The sequence below is a fragment of the Bos grunniens genome, chromosome 21, assembly GCF_055505025.1.
Source record: "Bos grunniens cultivar Pamir isolate PY7600 chromosome 21, Bosgru_T2T1.0, whole genome shotgun sequence".
In the NCBI taxonomy this organism is placed as follows: domain Eukaryota; kingdom Metazoa; phylum Chordata; class Mammalia; order Artiodactyla; family Bovidae; genus Bos; species Bos grunniens.
The window spans coordinates 20,693,852-20,714,674 of record NC_141185.1 but is presented as its reverse complement, the minus strand read 5'-3'; the positions used below and the strand labels follow the sequence as shown (position 1 = coordinate 20,714,674).

The 20,823-nt window shown below is 36.9% G+C and overlaps 1 long non-coding RNA gene across 11 annotated transcripts in view; it reads left to right on the top strand.

Moving 5' to 3' along the window:
- LOC147349204 (uncharacterized) overlaps positions 1-20,823 on the top strand; it is a 535,617-nt gene that overhangs the window by 332,862 nt on the left and 181,932 nt on the right. The window contains exon 6 of one of the 11 annotated variants that reach the window (XR_015149633.1): positions 6,452-8,723. The exons of 9 other annotated variants lie outside the window; for them this stretch is intronic. This is a non-coding gene — a long non-coding RNA (uncharacterized LOC147349204). Of the gene's footprint in view, positions 1-4,516; positions 5,299-6,451; positions 8,724-20,823 lie in introns of those variants that run through there. One more of the 11 variants, XR_015149630.1, reaches the window with a different exon arrangement.

The window sequence follows — 20,823 nt, the reverse complement described above, 5'->3', positions numbered from 1 at the left end:
TGCTAGCTTAATGGATCCCTAATGAAATTAGCAGAGAGTATGTATCTCATTATGTAACTTTACAGACCAAAAAAAAAAAATATTATTAGAGACACCTATAAGTATTTTCATGCCATGTATTTCCATGGTTTTATTCATTTATGTTATCAAAAGCCATTTGGCTAAAGTCCTTTATATGAATCCTTCATCTAAAAAGTAGCAATATGAATCATCTTCTGTGGGCTTTTTTTTTTTTTTTTAGCATTTTCTGGTATTAATTTTGAATTCATTTCTAACAATTTTTATTTTCTTTTTGGTGTGGTCATCGAATTTGAAGCCAGACTATTAGTGCTTTCAAGGCATAGTAATTTGGACTGTCTTTGAAAGTGAAAGCATTAGTTGCTCAGTTCTGTCTGACTCTTTGTGACCCTGTGAACTGTAGCCCACCAGGTTCTGTCCATGGAATCCTCAGGCAAGAATACTGGAATGAGTTGCCATGCCCTTTTCAGGGGATCATTGCCACCCAGGTATCGAACCCAGGTCACCTGCCTTGCAGGCAGATTCTTTACTGCTGAGCCACCAGAGAAGCCCCTTTAGATACATCACCAAAAGCATAATCCATGAAAGAAATAATTGAAAATCTGGACTTTGTTAAAATTAAAAACTATGAAAAGACAATATCAAAAGAAGGAGGAAACAAGCCACAGACCATATGAAAATATTTGCAAAAGACATATCTGATAAAGGACCATTACCCAAAATACACAAAGAACTCTTAAAATTCAACAGTAAGAAGGCAGCCCAATTAAAAATGGGTATAACTTAATAGACACTTCACCAAAGAAGATACATGTCATCAGGGAAATGCAAATGAAAATAACAATGAAATATACCTACACACCTATTAAAATGGCCAAATCTAGAATGCTGATAACACTAAATGCTAGCAAAGATGCAGAACATCATTTGTTACTAGTGGGCCTGCAAGATGATATAGGTAATTTGGAAGACAGTTTGGTAGCTTCTTACAAAAACTGAACATATTCTCATGCCGTTCAGCAGTCATGCACCTTCATATTTACCCAAAGGAGTTGAAAACCTAATTCCACAAAAAAATCCACACATAGATGTTTATAGCAGCTTTATTCATAATTGCCAAAACATGGAAGCAGCAAGGATGTCATTCATTAGATGAATGGATAAACAAACCGTGGTACATCCAGACAATGGAAAATTAATAGTGGTAAAAGAAATGAGTTTAGCAAGCCATGAAAAGACATGGAAGAACCTTTAGATGTTTATTACCAAGCAAAAGAAGCAATCTGAAAAGACTACATAATGTATGATTCCAACTAAATGATATTCTGAGAAGGCAACACTATAAAGGTAATAAAGTCAGTGGCTTCCTGGAAGGTCAGGGGAGATGAATAGGGGGAACATAGGCGAGTTTTAGGGGAGTGAAAATGCTGTATGATAGTGCAGTAGTGCATATATGTCATTACACATTTAGTGCAAACCTGGAGAATGTGTAATACCAAGTGTGAATGGTAAAAGCTGATAATGGGGAGGCTGTGCATATGTAGTGGTGGGGAATGTATAGGAACTCTCTGTTCCTTTCTTAATTTTTCTGTGGACCTAAAGCTGCTCCTCTGCAAATATTCTTAATGAAGAAATAGCATGTGGAAGAGAATTCAGTTGTTGTTTTTTTTTTCATCTGAGGCCATTCTGGATTAGTCTTAGCTGGTCAAACCCAAAACAGAACTGTTTGCGCTACGTTTACAATTCTTGATAAATCTACAGTATTATTTTGGCCTTGTAGTTCATTACACCTAGAATTTCTCTTCCTTGACAAAATGTTCCTGTATGACCAATTTTGGAGATGTGTTTCCTTCTAATTATCTTTGTAATCCTGCCTCATCCATGTGGTGGTTTATTGGATTTGATCATCAGCCATCTAGTTTAGTCTACATATACCTTTTTCCTGAGGAGAATGTCGCTACCTTCATGATTTGAATTAGGTTCAGCAGGCAGATAACTCTGAAATTTATAGGTATACATTTTCAAGCACTCTTATCTACATATGCAATGTCTGCTCAACAACTACTATCTTGCATATCCTCTAAGTAAATCAAATTCAACATGGAGAACACTTCCTATCTTATTTCTTGTTTAGATAATCCTGTCATTGAAGCTAATTATCCTACAATTATTTTTCACTTTATGGTCTCTTTTCACTGAGACAACTTCTATCATAATCTTAAGTTTTGTTCCTTTATTTTCAACAAGTTTTAATAAAAAAAACTTTTATGTACTTGTATTGTTGCCTTTCTGAAGACAATTTTTGCTTTTTCGTCCTCATTTTTATTTCTCACACCTCTTAATAGATTCTGTGTATCACTGCAGTAATTTTACTAAGTATCAGGGGGAAGAGGGAAAACCAAGGATTTAATATTCATTGCACTCCCAAATCTGGAGGAAACTCTGGGCTATGTGTTTTATTCAGTCTTTCATTCAGAATTTTTTTTTTAGTAATTACCAGAGGCAGTCATTATTCCAGGTGCTAATGACACTAGGAGGTATTGTGTGTAACATACATAATTTCTGCCTTCACAGAGCTAATAATTTAGTAGATGAGACAATGTGCAAGTAAACAAACAAAAAAGCCCTTTTCCCAAACAAGACCAGTCATGAGATTGGTGTGAGTGTATGCTTAAAACTCTTTTTCTTATAGTAACAATATTCTTGGAAAGTTAATTAATACAAAGCTATTCTACACAAAGAGAAAGTAGATTTTCCTTGCACTGAATACTGTGAAGCAGCCCATGTGGAATAAAGCAGGCAGGTGACTTCAACAGTAATCTAAGGAAAACACCTCAGGAATCTGCTCCATGAAGAGCCAACCCTGCCAAGCCCCATGGTGAGACATTGATGTTTAGAACATACTCAGGAAAAATGTGTTGTAGAAAATGAGTTCACAATCCCAAATCATCAAATAAATGTATAAGACTGATGCCAAAAAGTGTACTACAGAATCTAAAAATAGAAATCCTTGGCCTAAGAAAATAAAGTTTAGAACCCATTCTTGAAATTCAATTAAAAAAATGAACAAGGGCTAGGAATACAGAAGAAAGGAAATTCCATAGAGCTAAGAAATGTGGGAAGAGGTGCTCAAACACACATGTTAATTGGAAAAATGAAAATTAAAAAACACAATGGAATATCACTTTATACTTATCTCATCAGCCACCCAAAATAGAAAATAGGGTAAGTACCAAATATTAAGTTGGGACATGAGACTATAAGAACCCTGGCAGGAATGCAGATTGGAGCAGGCATTCTGGAGGGCAATTTTGCAACACTTAGTCAAATTAAATGCTGACATTTCCTATAGCCTGTAATGACAGGATTTTTTCCTCCCAGAGCAACAGTTCCATGAAGAATGTGTGCAAAGATATTTGTTGTAGGCTTGTTACTGGTAGTGGGGAACTTGAGGGAACAAACAGATAAATACAATGGAAAAGTATGTAGTGCTTAGAAACTATGGCTAAACAAACATAGAACAACATACATTTCTAAAACATGTAGCTGAGTAAAAATAGCAAGAAATAGAATGATATTTCATTTTGATATTTGGCAAAACTAATACAATTATGTAAAGTTTAAAAATAAAATAAAATTAAAAAAAAAGAAAGCATAAAAAAAAAACAAGAAATAGAATGAAATTTACAGACCAATAGTATTTATGTAAATTACATACCCATGCCCAGGAAATTAGCATGACATACTTTAAATGGCATATACAATTAAAGAGATAATTACCAAAAACTTTAGAATGGTTGGTGATGGAGCAGTGAATGGAGATGAACTTTGGAGGGAGGACAGTGAGTTTAAAAAATGAGAAAGCTTCACACAGACTAAAAAATAAAATATAAATTGAGTGTTTCCTTTGAGAGATAAAAGGAAATAATCACTTACAAAAAAAAAAGAATAAAAAAATTAGGAAAATGAACTGGTTAAAGGTTCTGAATGTGAAGAAGCATTTGGAACTGCAAAGTGCAATGAAGGAAACCTGGAGAAGGAAATGGAAACCCACTCCAGCATTCTTGCCTAGAGAATCCCATGGACTGAGAAGCCTGGTGGGCTATAGTTTACCGGATATCAAGAGTCAGAAGTGGCTTAGTGACTAATCTACCACCACCATGAAGGAAACCAGTCATATGCTATCATAGAAAATAATGGTAATGTGAGAAAAGAATTCAACTCAGAGAGCTAGTGTAGTTTAAGCCAAAACCAGTAGGATTGAAAGCAGCCAGCCTGTAAATACTCTTGAGAAGAAACAGAAGTTGACCTGTTTGAGGAATTGAAAGAAGGCCAGTGCAGCTGGTGTGTGGTGAACAGGGTGAGATAGGTCTAAGAGAAGGTATAATGAGAGGCTAAGCCATGTAAATCCTTTGGATTTCATTCCAATTAAAATGAGAAAGTCTGCAGGGTATTAAGCAGATGTTAACAAGATTTGATTTACATTTTTAATTTTTAGGAATTTATTCTGCTGCTCTGGGTAGAATGGATTAGAAGACAGAAACAGGAGGAGGAGAAGACTGAGGCATTCTATGAGAAGGCGCTCTCTTGGACTAGTGTGGTGACCTTGGAATTGGAGAGAAAGAGACAACATGTAATTTTCAGACAGAATCAATAGGAATTGAATAGATTGGTTTGGGAGGTGAAGGAGAAGGAAATATAAGGACATTCTCTCAGGTTCTTAGCTTACCTTTTGCTGATAAAAGAAGACTTATTAAGAAATATATTTTGAGGTAAAATCAAGAATTCAATATCAAACAAGCTAACTTTGGCCTCATGTGAGACATCCAAGTAAAGATGTCAAATCAAATGCTGAATAGAAAAGACTGGAATACAAAGGATAGGTGTAAGCCAGAGATGTACATGGAAGAGACAGTTTCATATGGACTATTTAAGGCATGGGAAAGATGAAATTAGCCAACAATGTGTTCAGTTCAGTTCAGTTGCTCAATCGTGTCCGACTCTTTGCGACCCCATGAATCACAGCATGCCAGGCCTCCCTGTCCATCACCATCTCCCGGAGTCCACTCAAACTTGTCCATCAAGTCAGTGATGTCATCCAGCCATCTCATCCTCTGTCGTCCCCTTTTCCTCCCACCCCCAATCCCTCCCAGCATCAGAGTCTTTTCCAATGAGTCAACTCTTCGCATGAGGTGGCCAAAGTACTGGTGTTTCAGCTTTAGCATCAGTCCTTCCAAAGAACACCCAGGACTGATCTCCTTTAGGATGGACTGGTTGGATCTCCTTGCAGTCCAAGGGATACTCAAGAGTCTTCTCCAACACCACAGTTCAAAAGCATCAATTCTTCGGCACTCAGCTTTCTTCACAATGTGTAGAGGGAGAAAATAAGGATGTTTGTGGAGCATCCAGAGGATGTCTGGTGAGGGCAGAGAGTTAGGAAGGAAGCCTGAATAGGGGTGACCAAAGAGCAGTGTTTCATGAGAGAAGGAACTGCTGACTCTGTCAGGAATTGCTAAGAAGTGCAATGTGGACAAGAAGATGGGGTCATTAAAATGGAAACATGGAAGCCATCAGTGACCTTAGTAAGAACAATTCCATGTTTGTGAGGGACAAAGGCCAGAGCGGAACAGACTGAGGAGTGAACATAAGAAGATAAGGTTAAGACAACAGTCTTGACAATTCTTTGGAGGTCTGAGTAGTTGGGGTAATAGGTACAGTGGGTTTGTTGGTTTAAAGATACTAGTCAGTTATTTAATAACCTTCACAAACTGACTCTAAACTCTAAGTACTTTCTTTATTCCAGCCATATTTGTACACTCATTCTCCCAGGTCAGGTTGAATGGAAGTATTTAATTTTTTTTTTTAATGTAAGCTGATTACTGAACCTCCCAGGGCTCCGTCGTGTCCTATTCTTTGCAACTGCATGGACTTAGCCTGCAAGGCTACTCTCTCCATGGAGTTTTCCAGGCAAGAATACTGGAGTGGGTGGCCATGCCCTCCTCCAGAGGATCTTCCCGACCCAGGGATCAAACCCATGTCTCTTGCATTGACAGGCAAATTTTTTTTACCAGTAGCGCCACCTGGGAAGCTCATTAAACCTCTCAATGAAGTGAAGTGAAGTCACTCAGTCGTGTTTGACTCTTTGTGACCCCATGGACTGTAGCCTACAAGGCTCCTCTGTCCATGGAATTTTCCGGGCAAGAGTCCTGAAGTGGGTTGCCATTTCCTTCTCCAGGGGATCTTCCTTACTCAGGGGTCAAACCCAGGTCTCCCACGTTACAGGCAGACACTTTACCGTTTGAGCCACCAGGAAGCCCAAACCTCCCAATACAGACTAGTAATTTAGCAACCCATGAAACCAATATTCTTGAAGTATTTGTTAAATTTTATTGGGAGGGGCATCTGTAACAACAAAGATTTTTATTTATTTTAGCTTTTTTTCAGTTATTTTCTTCTTCCATGGGATTGGAATTGGTCTATAGTTGTTAAAGAGATGGGAATACCAGACCACCTGATCTGCCTCCTGAGAAGTCTGTATTCTTGCAGATCAAGAAGCAACAGTTAGAACTGGACATGGAACAACAGACTGGTTCCAAATTGGGAAAGGAGTGTGTCAAGGCTGTATATTGTCACCTTGCTTATTTAACTTATATGCATAGTACATCATGCAAAATGCCAGGCTGGATGAAGCACAAGCTGGAATCAAGATTGCTGGGAGAAAAATAAATAACTTCAGATACTCAGATGACACCACCCTTATGGCAGAAAGTGAAGAATAACTAAAGAGCCTCTTGATGAAAGTGAAAGAGGAGAGTGAAAAACTTAAAACTCAGCATTTAGAAAACTAAGATCATGGCATCCAGTTCCATCACTTCATGGCAAATAGATGGGGAAACAATGGAAATAGTGTCAGACTTTATTTTTCTGGGCTCCAAAATCACTGCAGATGGTGACTGTAGCCATGAAACTAAAAGATGCTTGCTCCTGGAAGAAAAGCTATGACCAACCTAGACAGCATGTTAAAAAGCAGAGACATTACTTTACCAACAAATGTCTGTCTAGTCAAAGCTATGGTTTTTCCAGTAGCCATGTATGGATGTGAGAGTTGGACTATAAAGAAAGCTGAGCGCCAATGCTTTTGAACTGTGGTATTGGAGAAGACTCTTGAGAGTCCCTTGGACTGCAAGGAGATCCAACCAGTCCATCCTAAAGGAAATCAGTCCTGAATATTCATTGGAAGGACTGATGTTGAAGCTGAAGCTCTGATATTTTGGCCACCTCATGTGAAGAGTTGACTTACTGGAAAAGACTCTGATGTTGGGAGGGATTGGGGGCAAGAGGAGAATGGGACGACAGAGGATGAGATGGCTGGATGGCATCACCGACTTGATGGACGTGAGTCTGAGTGAATTCTGGGAGTTGGTGATGGACAGGGAGGCCTGCTGTGCTGTGGTCCATGGGATCGCAATGAGTCGGACATGACTGAACAACTGAACTGATTCATAAAGTTGTGAACTAAGCTGTTGGCATCTTATTTATGCTCTAGTCTGTTGATAACAGTGCCTTTGTAGATGGACACCAGAACCGTTTCCTAGCTGTCTTATCATTTTAATATAGGTTTCTTATTCTAGTTCCTTTGCTTGTGGTAATAATCTCATCTTTACGTGCTCAACTTACATGCTCTAACATGTCCTTTTACTTACATAATTTCTTCTAGGTCTAAATATCCTTCTCCGACCCTGTTGTTACTACCCATTTCCTTTGGACCTCTGCTTTACTTTTTTTATCTATAATGTTTTTTTAGCAACTAAGTTTGTTCTTTACTTGCAATTTTAATGTTATTTTTGTTTAATTAATGAGTACTCCTTTGTAGTACCCAATAATGATTTTGAGTGGCTCCTGAAGACCTTGTAGGCTTGGAAGGTTGGTTTATATTTTGGCTTGCTCTGTGACACCTATCTTACACATATATTTTCTCAGGAAGTATAGATTGTATGTGACATCAGACATTCGACTAGAAAGGAATTTTTGTATATTGACTCTTTCCCCATGTCCTTGATAAACATTAAAAAACTTTTAAGTAAATTTACCTATGTTCTCACATCCAAAATGTATCACATTAGTAAAAAACTACAACAAAATTTGATAAATGTTTGAAAATCTGAAGTCATGCAGACCAGCTTTAGAACCGACTTCTGTCTTTTACAGCTGAGACCATGTTTCTTCTCTCTAATCCCTGCTTCCTTCTATCAAATGGAAACAAAACCTACTTCTTTGTGATATTTTAATAAGGTAATTGTGAAAAGCGCATAACAGAGTGATAACCATTGAGTTGTTATTTACCATAAAATAGTAGAAGTAAACAATTTTGGCTGCCCAAGTTGAAATCAGACCCCTAGACTCTTCAGCTTTATGTCTTTGATATGATCTGGATGATTTATATCAAAGGGCTTATTTGACCTATTTTTCAACTTGGGTAGGAATTTTCTCTCATTTACAAACACAGTGCTTGTTACCACTTGAAGAAATTCAATGTGTTTCTGTTGAGCTGAATTTCAAGTGACCACTTAGCCTGCAAATGTGTGTATGTGACCCTGATTTTAGCATTTGTCTCTCTTATGCCAGCCTTTCAAGGATAGCTTTTCACTCAGGTATTCAGGGAAAAAACCTGCTTATATCACATCCAGATTTAAGTCAGTTCTGTGCTACAATTGCCTTTTTGTGTTGTGCTTTGATCTGATCCAGGCTAAAAATAAGGATTAGTGCTGGAAAATTCTTAGAATTCCTTTTCTTCCATCTTTCCTTTTATGGAGCTGTTACCCCGTTAGATCATAATGATGGAAACGTAGGAAAGCCTCTAATCTATGTTATTTTTGCTAATTCTAATTCGCCATTTACAAATTCTAGATAGTTATAACATTTTACTGGGTCATTGACTTATCTAAAAGAAATTACCATGTGTGAGACATAAACATATATTTTAAATTAAACTTTGAAATATCATGTCACTTACATACCATGGCAAGAAAACAAAAAGATTATATATATTTCAGATCTTATGGGGGTACCTCAGAGCCTTCCTCTTCTGCTTTTAGGACCACTTCAAAGAGTTTCATTCTTCAACATGTTTGCATGTAAGTCTCCATACCCCTTTAGGAAATCCCACTCCTGTCCTTGCTCCTATTATGGGACACAAACATTTCCTGGCAGGCTGTGGGGCTAGGTTCTCCCCACCAAATCTAGTTTTCTTGGAGGACTCCCTCCAGTGAGGCAAACCTATGCCTCTCCATTATTTTCAGTGTCCAATGGGTTACACACACACACACACACACACACACACACACACGCACGCACAAATACAAAGTGTAAAAGCAAAATCCGAATAGAAACACTTTCCTCAATGTAATTATAATCCTTTTTTGTGAATCCTCACCAAATAGAAGAAAAAATACAAATAGAAACATTTTCCTCACTGTGGTTATAATCCTGAAGAATCTCCCTTCAACAAGCAGGGAAAGTCAATATGCTGAGCAGGGTTAGACTTTCCTTGTTTCTGCTACTGTGTTTAGCCTCAGTCTTTTCAGTACATAAATATAAGGAGTCATTATAGCATCACAAATTGTAACACTTCTTCATAATGATCACCATTTCTTAACTACACAAAACTTATACTGTAACTTGGAGCTATTAGGAATTCTTAAAATTTTATGTCAGGTCAGATCTTGGATTATTGTAGATGAAAGCAGACTGTGAAGAATCGTTATCTTTCATCCAAGCAACTTCCAGGAAATGGGAAGGATGTTTTAAAAGGAAATGATCGACCAAGACTTTCCTGACAGTAACCAGAAAACATATCAAGAAAAAAGATCAGAACTGACACCAAAATGTTTCTATAAGCAAGGAGAAAATATTGGGAGAAAAATGCCACTCATTAAAAAAAATTACATTCCTAGACACATAAAGAAGAAAATGAAAATGAATCTCACCATGAAGATATAAAACCACTACCAATATTTTGGTGACCATTTGGGTCTACTATCAGATCACTAACCTATCTATAATTTTCTATTTACTTCTCTGAACAAAATTTTGGTCAAGTTGTGTTAACAAGGGAATGCCCTGGTGGTCTAGTGGTTAGGACTTTGTGCTTTCACTGTGGTAGCCCAGGCTCAATCCCTGGATGGGGAACTAAGATCCTACAAGCCATGCAGGGCACTACCATAAAAAAAAAAGTTGTATTGATCATTTCATAGCTCAATTATTTAAATATATAAGTAACAGTGATTCTGCCATGTTATGAAATATTTGAGAACTTGATTTTTGGCTGTGTGATATTCTATAATGATATGTGCTATGGCTTACTTTGTGTAATAAGTCATCTACTGTTGCACAGTTAGAAAATTTTCAAAGATGACTTTATAAAAGCACCTTCTTTAATTACTTCTAATAGTAACAGTTGACTTATCTTTGAGTCATCTTCTTGTGAAATAGAAAATTGAGATCTAATAGCTTTCTTAAAAATTTCTTTTGTTAGTAACTAGGCCCCTATATGATTAAAAAACTACCTTTTATGGCTAAATTCACAGATCTATAACAAACTTTTGAAAGCAAGAACAAGTTTAATTCATGGTAACTTGTTTCTACTGGTAATCCTCCCCTTCAAGACACTGAAAAAATGGGACTTACAGTAATTATAAACTCTTTAAGTAATACTGCAGTGTGTGTGTCTGTGTGTGTTGTGGGTGTGGGGGGTGTCTGAAGTACCTTTCAAAGTAAATATAGTAAGAAAATGTCAAGATTTTGACCTATTTTTCTATACGATAGGAATACTGGAGCATCAACTGTAGTGTCTGTTTGTTAACAAGATCCATTTTCTTTGTTGGTCATCCTGATGGCATTTCCAGCAGATGGCATTATTACACTAAAGAAACAAGCAGTACAGTCAAGCGTTACTTCAGTAAATGCACTTTTTGGAAAGGAAGGAAAGAAGGAAAGGACATATAGCTTATTGGAGTCTATTAGGTGTTGGTTCTTTTATACTTGTAACTATACTTAATGCTCACAGTGATCCTTGTAGGTGGGTGTTATTTTAAGAATAAACTGAGGCTTAAAGAATTTAAGAAACTTGGTATTCACAAAACAAATAAGTGACGAGCTCAGGATTATTATCTAGATTTGGCTGATTCAAAGAGCCTGTATGACAATTGTGTTCAGAATCTGTGGTATTATAATAAAAATATTCACTCCATAGGAACAATTTCAAGTGAATGAAATTGATAACCTCCAAAATATCCTCTAAGGGAAAAATGTTTAGAGATTTTTTTTTTTTAATGAAATGTTCTCAACTTTGAAAGAATGCAGACAAGCATTTCTGGAATAGTAGAGCCAAGGATCTCTGAAAATCCACTCCTCTATAAAAGCAATGAATATGCTAGCAAAAAAATAAATAAAAATGTACAAGTCAATGTTTTTAGAACTCTAGGAGATAACCAAAGATTGCAGTGATCTGCAAAGTGTTTGTATCAGAAAAATTACCAAATGTTGGTAATAACAATAATATCTGTTGCATTATAATTTGCTATAGTCCCATTCCCTTCTCCTGAGCACCATGGTAGCTTTGATATCCAGCAACACTGCAGCCACAATTGTTGTGAATAAAGCAGCTAAGAGATCATTGGAGAAGAATGAGTTTGACTATCTCCAGCCCAGAAAAGTCACAAGAAAACAGTAACTATAACTACAACTACAAAAACAGTCACAAAAGAAACCCTGGGAAGGGAAATCTCAGCTTGAGTTGCCACCAATTTTTGACAAAAAAACAAGGTGAGCAGAGAAACAGGGAAATACGGTCCACATAAAGGGGGAGAAATCAATCAATGAAGACTGAGAAAGCTCAGACATTGAACTTAATAGAGCTTGAACTTTAAAAAAGCTGTTATAAATAAGTTTAAAGAACTAAAGGAAACATGTCTTAAAAAATTAAAGATGGATTTCCCTGGAGTAAATATAGAGCTGTTATTAGATTCAGAAATTTTGCTCATTGGTATATAGCAAAATGTCAATCCTTGAGTTGTCTAAAGTGGATCCTGCAATTACACTCCTAAATATATAACCAAAACTGAAAATATATGTCAATATAAAACCCTGTACACTGATGTTTCAGCCGCATTATTCATGATACCCAAGTATCATCCATCAACTAATGAATGGATAATAAAAATGTGGTGTATCAATGTAGTGAAATATTAATCAACAATAAAAGGAATTAAATACTGATACATGGTACAGCGTGGATGAAATTTGAAAACATCATGCTAAGTGAAAAAAGCCAATAGAAGACAACATTGTGTATAATTCCATTGGTATATTATGTCCAAAATAGGCAAATCTATAGATCCAGAAAGATTAATTGATACCTAGACCTTGTGGGTGGGGACACAGAATGAGAGTGACTGCTAATGGGGATGGGATTTCTTTATGGGGTGATGAAAATGTTTTAAAAGTAGATAACATTGATGATTCACAATTCTGTGAATATACTGAAACCTAATTTAAAAGAGTGAACCTTATGATGTGTGGATTATATCTCAATAAAAGTTATAAAAATATATAAGATAAATGTAGTTTGTCTTTTCAAACTGGGGCAATGCCCCTATCATTTGGATTGTGTAGGCAGGATATGTATCTAATATTGAGTAACTTTTGGGGGTCAAGGACTTTAGAATAAAATTCATATTTAGAATGATCCTCTTTGTCATATTATTACTACCCTTGTTATTTTATAGAAAAGGAAACATTATGTTAGAGGTTAACTTCTTTCCTTAGGGTCATACATCTCGTAAGTGCTAGGGCCCAAGTCTGTCTTTTATGCAAAGCCTGTTTGCTTTTTATCCTCTACCTATAGTTTAAAGATGTTTCAGGCATGCAGATGACACCACCCTTATGGCAGAAAGTGAAGAGGAACTAAAAAGCCTCTTGATGAAAGTGAAAGAGAAGAGTGAAAAAGTTGGCTTAAAGTTCAACATTCAGAAAACGAAGATCATGGCATCTGGTCCCATCACTTCATGGGAAATAGATGGGGAAACAGTGGAAACAGTGTTAGACTTTATTTTTGGGGGCTCCAAAATCGCTGCAGATGGTGACTGCAGCCATGAAATGAAAAGACACTTGCTCCTTGGAAGGAAAGTTATGACCAACCTAGACAGCATATTCAAAAGCAGAGACATTACTTTGCCAACAAAGGTCCGTCTAGTCAAGGATATGGTTTTTCCAGTAGTCATGTATGGATGTGAGAGTTGGACTGTGAAGAAAGCTGAGCACCAAAGAATTGATGCTTTTGAACTGTGATGTTGGAGAAGACTCTTGAGAGTCCCTTGGACTGCAAGGAGATCCAACCAGTCCATTCTAAAGGAGATCAGTCTTGGGTGTTCTTTGGAAGGAATGATGCTAAAGCTGAAACTCCAGTACTTTGGCCACCTCATGCGAAGAGCTGACTCATTGGAAAAGACGCTGATGCTGGGAGGGATTGAGGGCAGGAGGAGAAGGGGACCACAGAGGATGAGATGGCTGGATGGCATCACTGACTCGATGGACGTGAATCTGAGTGAACTCCGGGAGTTGGTGATGGATAGGAGATGGACAGGGAGGCCTGGCGTGCTGTGATTCATGGGGTCGCAAAGAGTCGGACACAACTGAGCGACTGAACTGAAGAGCCTCTCTGGCAATCCACTGGTTAAGATTTTGCCATCCAATGCATGGGGTGTGGGTTTGATCCCAAGATCTCACATGCCTTGCAGCCAAAAAAATCAAAACATTAAAACAACAACAACAACAAAACACAGAAGCAATATTGTAACAAATTCAACAAAGACTTCGAAGAAATGGTCCACATCAGAAAAAAGAATCTTAAAAACAAAGATGCTTCCCTGGAACCATGTTCTAACTTGTTAGGCTGTATCCAGGTTTTTTGCTCTACAAAGGGTGGTATGGAAATACTTACCTACCCTCATTTTAGCATTTACTATTAGTAAAAACATGTTGAGAAAAATGTCAGTTTTGTCTTCTCACACCACTTTATTAATTATTAATTTCAGTGCTGGTCAATCTGTGACATTCTTATTTGGTCCACTAAATAGAAATGGGCACTGTGTGGACAGACAGCTTTTGTCTGTCTGCAATCTAAAATTTGACTCCAAAATAAAGAAGGTGAATGTTTGAGGGGAAGGGATTTTCCTTGATATAAAAATGAGTTGGCTCTCGTATGGACTGATAACTTGTTTTGAAGTTGGTACTGTTATGTTAAAGTTGAGTTGGCTTAGAGAAAATTATATATGCATCTGCGTGAGGTTTGTTAACACTTTGCATTTATGAAGAAATTACGTATGGAATTCTTTTAAGCAGCAAACAACCTTAATGCACTGATAATGATTCTCTGTACAGAACCTTTGAAGAACAAGGTACTATCTCCCTGGGTCTCATGCAAAATGAAGCACTGTATTAGCTACTCCTGAAGGTCCTTTCAGCTCTTTGATTATATGACACTCTGACTAGCATGCCAAGGTACACCTGCAATCCTGCTGAGAGTTCCATGGAATCGTTATTGATTATTCATGGCAAGGGAAGTAGAGGTAACATTGACTCTGAAAGCCGATCCTTCTCACTGTAGAAGTGCACTCTTGTGTTACAGTGTTTTTGTGTATGAGAAATGCCACCTGCCAATACTTGAATGTGTCTGAGCACAAGGGATGGACTCAGTGCCCTTTAGGTTAAAGCATCTCCTACAAGCCCAGCAGTGTACCTTTGGTGAGGGCAGTAGCATGTATGCTCATATTGATGTCTTTTAGCGTTTGTGCTACATGTATCCTGCTTAATCTTTGTTTCTTACTATCAGTTATGTCAAATCTAGGACTTTTTTTATTCTTTTTTTTTTTTTTTTTTTTGTTTATGGCTGCTTTGCTTTTAAGCAGAATCTTTTTTGAACTCTACTAAAATGAATGTCCTTCCAGTGCCTTACGTATATCTTTAGTGGGGTTCTATAGTAAAAAAAAAAAAAGAGTAGATTATTTGAAAAGAGAAAAATGTGCTAATATTATCTCAATTAGCAAGAAAAATTATAGATGATTCACAGAGTCACAGAATAGTTTTTGTTCTTGATTCTCTTTTTGCAGTTGAGAGCAAATTTATTTTTAGCAATATAAACAAAAAAATTATTTGTAAGTTCTCTGAGAGCATAATAATTAGTCCAAAATCTGGATAATATTTTTTTAAAATTGGGACAATATTTCAAGTTTAACTTTATTTTTAATTAGCAAGATGAGATTAAATAGAGATAGATCAACGCATTATTTCAAAACCAAATTTTCTTTAAACCCAGTTTTTCTTTATTTCAACTTCCAGGGTACTTGGAAGGAGTCAAGGTTGCCATCAAGGGAAATGATATACTGAGAAGCGTTGAATGGGGTTTTAAAAGGCTAGTAATTTTTTTTTCTAGAAGAACTTGGGCTAGCTGCAGTCTAAATCATTGCTACATATAACTTCAAGAACTTAAAGAATCTAAAAGCCAATAACAATAAACTAAAGAAATACCATTTCGAACCTTTAGAATTCTAGAATTCAGCCTTTTCTCTCTAAATCACACTTTACAGTTGAAATTTTTTTCCTAGTATAAGAAAGATACCCAAAGCTGGTACACTGGGACCACCCAGAGGGATGGGGTGGGGAGGGAGGTGGGAAGGGGGTTCGGGATGGGGGGACACATGTACACCTATAGCTGATTGATGTCAATGTATGGCAAAAACCACCACAATATTGTAAAGCAATTAGCCTCCAATTGAAATAAGTAAGTTTTAAAAAATTGGAAAATACAAAACACAGAGGATATTAAAAAATATTTCTGCTAATATTTTGGAATATATCACTCTAACTATCACAGTCTTTTAAGAAACTTGTGTACTTTGTGAATCTAGCTAGCATTTTTGAGGAACTTAGCTGAAAAACAAATATGAGATAATTCTGGGGGCCTTGTGTCAAATGATTCTGTATCCTGAGAGAAACATGTTTATAATTGAAGAAATGTATCATATATATTACTTAGTTCACCTATGCTCTGGGTCTTGTTTAGTGAGGGCTTTTGGGTTGCTTACTAGGGAAAATTAGATGCGGGCACTGGTCAGTGTTGTATAAGGTAGGAAATACCTTACATTTATTCTATAGAAATATTATATTGTAAAAAATAGAATATTTTATTGTAACAATGAGCAAAGAACAAATATAGGTAAGGATGTCTGGAAGGAACAAAGGTTGGCTAATCTTGAATTCTCTGAGTAACTTAGAAAAAACAAAGAACACGTGTGTGGTTATAGGAATTGTGCTTTTCCCAATGGTTTTGAGTGGAAAACACTCTTTAGTTGTTTCTCCCTTATATAGATTCTGTACTTGAAATCCCTGAATAGCCTAATAACTATTTTGATAGAACTCTCTGTGCTGCTCTACCTGTATGCTTTATTTGCATGTTATAAAATATAGTCATTTTAGTTAATGCCTTTAAATTCTGAGATGTATAGTATTGCATTATTATTGGCCACGGCCTTTGTAAGAAGCTGTTATGAATGAAAATTTTCACTTAGTAAAGAGGCATATTTGGAGAACAGTATAAATATTGATTGAAATACAACCTGGTACAAAAAAATTACAATTTCCGTGGTTTGAGCAAATAGTACAGTTCTGCAACAGTGATGATTTTGTCAAATTTAAATTTTCCTAGACAGATACTCTACAATGCTGTTTTGTTTAGGTTAGAGATGGGCACCATGTTTAATTGTCCAATTATCTTTTAATGCATCTTTACTAAAGGAGGATATTGTTGAGCAAAACTAGATAGAGGTGATAAGCAAACCTTTACAAAATAGTCTTTTTATTTTATTTTACTAAAATAAAAGAAATACTGTAACAATCCTCTTTTGGCTAAGTGTAAATTATAACCAAATGAACTCAGTGTACACATGAATAAACATAAATGCATTCATGTGTGCACACACACACACACGCCCATAATATTTAGCCATATTGTCAGCTACTGGAATCAAGCTTGATACAGCTATTACTTTTTAAAATATTGTATAATATAGTTTAGTTAAGTAATGAGAATTATAATGAAAGAAATTGGTTTCCTGTAGTTAACCTCTGGCTTAAGTCTCACATTTAACCTGAATACTGAATATGGGTATCTGTGTTTGATTAAGGCCATGACAAATATACCATTTTTTGAAGTTAAAAAGAGTAGAGACCTAAAGATGTTAGATGAATAAGCAGGTCACATTTCTGCTTCTTTAGTTGTGCTTTATAATATTATTGCAAGTGAATAGATAATTTCAGATGTTGCTTGCATTATACTCCTGAGACGGACACTGCAAGAGTATAGTTGTCAAGGTCTTATATTAAAACGTTCAGTTAACTTTTTGTTAATATAAGCATTTTGTTTGGATGACAAGACCTTTTCAGAGAGAGTAAAAAACAAAGCTATTTTAAAAACACAACTGAAGGTCACTGCTGTGCCCTAAAGGAGTGGCATGATTTCTATCTTACAGTACATGGACGTTTTTTAACAAGACACCTTGAAAGACCTCTCTTTGTTGGAAAGCAGGAAGCCTCCAGGGTATGGTTTTGAACGAGACTAATGGCTGGGCTGCTCAGCATCAGCAATAAACAGTTACTTGTAGGTGGGAGTGAACTCAGAAGAGAAAAAGAGCAGGTCAGAAACATGATAGCAAGTGGGGGACAGTAGAGAAATATCAAGAGTGAGAAATTCCTAGGAGAGAGGGATGATTAAAAGTGTATACTCAGTTTTTGCTGTTTCTTATCAGGAGCTATAATCATCCGTATCTTGCTTCATCATACACATCTTTAGTAGTGTCTGATATATAAACAATTTTTAAATGTTATAAATAATTGTATTTTATTTTTTAAATTTAATTTTTATTTTATGTTGGAGTATCTTTTTGTTTGTTTGTTTGTTTTGCCTTCCTGGTGGTAAACAATCCACTTACCAATGCAAGAGATGCAAGGAATGTGGGTTCGATCCCTGGAAGTGGAAATGGCAACCAACCCCAGCATACTTGCTTGGAAGATTCCATAGACTGAGAAGCCTGGAAGGCTACACCCATGGGGTCACAAAGAGTCAGACATGCCTGAACACACACACATAGTTAATTTAGAATGTTGTGTTAGTTTCAGATATACACCAAAGTGATTCAGTTATACATATACATTATCCATTCTTTTCCAGATTCTTTTCCCATATAGATTATTATAGAATACATAAATTTCTTGACTGAATAGTCTTTTGATAAATCAAAGAAAAAGACTGTTGAAGAGGGAGGGCACATATGTATACCTATGGCTGATTCATGTTGATGTTTGACAGAAAACAACAAAATTCTGTAAAGCAACTATCCTTCAATTAAAAAATAGATTAAAAAAATAAAAGACTGTATGTCTGAAATAGTGCTGAGCAGAGAAGAGAAGTTTATTGGGTCAAACAATTAATGGTGACCACTGAGCAGGAGAAGAGTTCATATTTAGAGGTGATAAAATGCAAGCTTTCAAGTTGTGGCAAAAATTCTCTCTAAGGGATTGGCTTTTCCCTGGACATGAGATAGGGGTGAAAGGAAATCATAAAGTGAAGAATGACCTTGGCTGACATCTAGATAATGTTGCCTTGGTTGTTTCTGAATTTCCATGTGCAAGTCACTTCTTTTATATTAAAAAAAAACTTAAACAGCAGTTTTAAATGGTGAGAAATTGGTTCTCTCTTGGTGGAGGCAGTTTGTCATTTTTGGGCTCATTGGAGTTTGGGAGTATAATAGGGAATCTTTGAAACATTTCAAAAATTTTAAAAGCCTAACAAAAATTAAAATGCTTTCCATGATACAGTGGCATGAGCTAACTAATCTGTCAAATATCTCCTCTGTAATAGAATTATATCCACTCAGTTGATAATTCTGTAATGTTATCACATGCTGATCAGAAGCTCTGATTAGCAGTTAGATGTCTTTGATGGAAAAAGAAGGAGAAAACAACTATTATAAATGTCAGTTGCTATTTCTGCTCCTTCCTCCTGGACTGAGGTGAGCTCTCTCATTTGGAATCACCTCTGTTCCTTGAGCAGACAGGCTGCAGAGCAGCAGCAAAGACAGCTACATTTGACCCATAAGGCTACTCCCTCACAGAAGTCTACTTCATTATGCTGCTAAGTCACTTCAGTCGTGTCCGACTCTGTGCAACCCCATAGACGGCAGCCACCAGGCTCCCCCGTCCTGGGATTTTCCAGGCAAGAACACTGGAGTGGGTTGCTATTTCCTTCTCCAATGCATGAAAGTGAAAAGTGAAAGTGAAGTCGCTCAGTCATGTCCGACCCTCAGCGACCCCATGGACTGCAGCCTTCCAGGCTCCTCCATCCATGGGATTTTCCATGGATGTTCTGGAGTGGGGTGCCATCGCCTTCTTGAGACAGGGGGAAATGGCTCATCTGTCTTGTAATTATAGGCAGATTCTTAAGGAAGTCAGTAGAACTCTCAATAGAGGCATCTATAAATTTATGGTGGTGACTGCAGACACAAGAGTCCTTAGAGATTTCTTATATCTCCATGGTTTGAAGAGAAGAGTGTGTGTCAAATAGGACCTGAAATGGTCATTGTTCAGTCACCAGCAAAGCAAATTCTCAGCTGAAATTCAAGATTCAAACCATCCTTCAGACCCTAGTGAAGTGAAAGTTAAGTCACTCAGTCCTGTCCAACTTTTAGCAACCCCATGGACTGTAGCCTACCAGCGTCTCTGTACATAGGATTTTCCAGGCAAGAGAACCAGAGTGGGTTGCCATTTCCTTCTCCAGGGGATCTTCCCAACCCAGGGATCAAACTCAGGTCTCCCACATTGCAGGCAGACGCTTTACCTTCTGAGCCACCAGGGAAGCCCTTAAAAGAAGCAGATATTTTAAACCAAATCTCCTACTGATTCTCCTCCCCACCCTCAACACCCACCAGGAGAATTGTGCAATATATATGGTCTTTGTGTTGGCCTGTGGGCTTTCCAATTCATATTCATTATTAGAAGATATAGTCCAGAATCTGATTTCTTGATTTTTTTTTTTAATAAAAATTTCACCCAGCTATTTTAAATACCAAGAAAGAGATAGAAGCAGTGTGATGGTCTGGGAAAGATATCTAGCCCTGTTTTCATCAATAAACTGTTACAGAACACCTTTCACATACAGAAATGCTAAAAGATGCATAATGATACCTTTTGGACTCTTCCCCCCTCTGAAATATTCACCTTGAGAATAAACATCATCCACTTTTTATACTCTTGCTCAACAGAAAAAAATGTTACATACATATGAAATGAATGAAGAAGTTTCTCTCTCTCTCTTTTTTTTTAATCTCTAGAGACTTAGGAAACTAGACCTTGAAAGAAGAGTATAGGCAAGGTGTTGGAAAGGAGGATATGGGGAGAGACATAGCCCTTGGCTGGGGCCAACAACTGAGACCTTGAGTCTGAGGAAATACCTTCTCTTTGTGGGCAGATAGGACTGGAAAAGGTCAGTTTCATCCCAATCCCAAAGAAAGAAAATGCCAAAGAATGCTTAAACTACCACACAATTGTGCTCATTTCACATGCTAGCAAGGTTACTCAAAATCCTTCAAGGTAGGCTTCAGCAGTATGTGAACCAAGAACTGCCATTGTACAAGCTGGATTTAGAAAAGGCATAGGAACCAGAGACCAAATTGCCAACATCTGTTGGATCATAGA